Source organism: Apis dorsata, unplaced genomic scaffold, assembly GCF_000469605.1.
Source record: "Apis dorsata unplaced genomic scaffold, Apis dorsata 1.3 scaffold_235, whole genome shotgun sequence".
Lineage (NCBI taxonomy): Eukaryota > Metazoa > Arthropoda > Insecta > Hymenoptera > Apidae > Apis > Apis dorsata.
Genome location: NW_006263516.1, coordinates 125912 through 129230, shown reverse-complemented (window position 1 = coordinate 129230; position 3319 = coordinate 125912).

Sequence of the window (3319 nt, the reverse complement as noted above, 5' to 3'; positions counted from 1 at the left end):
TTCATTTATTTATTTTTTTTTTCTGATATTTCAATATTTGACAAGAAGAGTAAAAGTAAAAGTAAAATTCAAATGTGTAAATAAATTATGAATGATCGTGTTAATTTAAAATTAAATTTTTATGAACGTAATTATAGAATATGATGGAATATAAATAAAAATATTTTACTTGTTTTATGTTATTTATTTATTTTTTTCTAATAATATTTGACAAATAGAATACAAATTTGAATTTTTTTTATTATGTATTTTATTTTATATCTTGTTGAATGTACATGTCATTACATGTATACAGATCATTATATTTAAATTTTCCATAAATGCATGAATTTTCGCAATCTGTATAGAGTGTAATTACTTCGATTATATTGTTATTTGCAATAAATGTTTAAATACAGATTAAATATTTCGTAATGTGCATATTATGTTTTTAGTTTTTTCATGAGTTCATGAGTTAAGTAGACTTGTAAATATCAATTTTGTTTTCTCAAATATTTTTTATTTTTCTTTTATATATTTGACGTTATATATAAATTTTTTACAAACGAGATATTGCATATGTACGAAAAAAACGTAAATTATTATGATTTTACACTATTTTGCATTATAAAGACGTTTTATCAAATAATTCGTCGTTCGATTTGTCGTGAATTGCACAATTTTTATAGTTGTTTTCATAAAATGATTAACAATAATCTAGACAAAATATAATTATTTTTAGTGAAATGAGATGGTAGATAGAACTGCAATTAATAGAAAATCATTGTTTGATAGTCTCTTATAGCAAATCATAACTTATAAATATTCATATATGATATTCATTCAAAGCTAATTAAAATTTTTACAATAACAGTTTTTTTTATTCATGAATTTTTTTTCTATTAATGTTAATATTTTGTGAAATGTTAATCTTTTTTTTTTTGAAGTCTAATTACATTTATAAATAATAAGATAAATGAATAATAAATAATAAAATAAATGAAATTATGCTTGATCGTTTTGATGATATATCGTTTGAATGATTGTTTGAAAATATTGTTTTTAATCCTTAATTATTAAAATGTGACACGATTTAAGATGATTATGATTCAATTTGAATATCTCTCAACTCAAAAATAGGCTTTCTAAATAAATATTTTAATAAAATATTTTATTTACCATTTCTTTATTTTCAAAATACTTCAATACTTGAAATTCTAACATCTTTTATATAAATTTTGAAAAGATCTAAAAACAAGATCTAATTTGTTTATCCAAAAAATAATAAAATTTGAAAAAGTTTAAATATTTTGAAGTATTAGATAGGATGTTCTATTTAATAAAACAATATAGCTTTTTGTATAAAGTGTTATAGAACATTTTTGAAATATCCATTTTGAAGATTAAAAGAAGTATTATACAAAAAGTTGATTTAGAAATATATCAGTTAATATTTATTAAATAAGCACTATATAAAATCAAACTGAAACAAAATAAGATGATTTTATTTTCGTCTTATTTTATTTAACATAAACTTTAATTGTTTATAACTTAATAAATAAGTCTAAGCTAAATTTTTGTATATCAAGTTTTATATTTGATTTGTAATTATCCCTCAAATCTTATAAATATATTAATATTTTTTATTGTGTATTTTTTTACAATAATTTCATATAATAGTATTCTAAAAAAAATTAATTAAATTAACTAATCTAAATTAAAATCTTTAAAATTTTAAAAAATAAAATCTTAAATAAATTTTTGAAAGTTTTCTTTCTAACATTGCTGTGGAAAATATTTTATTAACGTCACACAAATATGTTGCAATAAACTGCATAAGATGTGTAGGTTATTTGACGAAACATTTATAATGAAAGAAAGAAACAATATTCGGGTCTTCTATTGTATGAAATCTGAAATAAAAGTTAGCAAAGTCAAGTTCAAATTCCATTTGAATATTATTTAAGTATATATGGAATTATACGGAATAATCTATGTAACATAAATATTTCAAATGACCTATAAATTATATGTTATAAAAAAAAATTTCATATAAAAATTATTTAGGACATAATTTGATGTTTAGTATTATTAATCTTTTTGCAAATATCGAAGATATATGGTTAACATATTCAAAATTATCATTTAAAAATCTTAAATATCTTCTAATATTTGATAAAATTTTAATGCCTATATTTTTATATATAATATTATAATTTATATGCAATAAATTATAAATTATAAATTTTAATTGTATTCGTATCAGTAATATTGTTAATATAACAATTTGAATATAATATTTCTTCAAATAAAAAATCAAATTTACATCTATCATTGATTTTTTCTTTTTTCTATTTTTAACGAAATATAGAGATAAGATGTTCTAAGATTTGTAAATGAAAATATAGATATATATTTCCAATGCTGAAATTCGAAGGATAGAGCAATTAATGTATATCATAAAATTAATGGGAGTTAATTTATAAAATAATATTAAATTATATTTTCGCCAAAATTTCTATTTTAAATTGTATTTTTTTTTTTTTAATAAATGTTAAGTTTAATATTGCAACAAACAAAAATAATAACTTTTTGAAAATATTGAAATTTTTAAATAAAATTTGATACATTGTTATAATTTCTCAATATTGCATATCAAATTAATAAAAAGCAATTGATTTTGTTAAATAATATGATTATAAAGAGAGTTATGAATTGATTACGTTTGATTTTAATAAACTAGTAATTTATTTCTGAGAAATTTAAAAAATTTATTAAAAATTTTGTTCTGAAAAAGAGATTTTTTGTTTTAGTTAAAATAAAATCAAGACGAAATTGAATTTTCCAATTTTATTAGGATTTTTTGACAATTGTATAAATAAACAAGTAAAAAAAATTTTTACGGTTTTCATCATATTATTTATTTCATTTTTTAACAATATAGAGATAACTATTAGTTATCATCTATTTGCTTTTTTTTAATATTAATTTTATATAAATATAATATATTATATATTAAAAATATTATACATTGTATTGTCTTTCGAATATTTCTTATAAATATTTAACGATTTTACTATTTCTCAAAAAATTAATTTCTAAAACGAAATTTAAAAGTTAGTAATTTTTCGAATTACAAGATTATTTTTAACAATTATTATTAATATTAATTAATTTTTATATTAATATAAAAATAAAAAAACTATTCTTTTCTTAAATATTAATTCCTAAATATAAACTTAAATATAAACTTACAAATAACTTCTATGTGATATATATCATGATTTCTAGCTTCTCAATATATTAATATTAATAATAAATAATAATAAAAAAATATAAA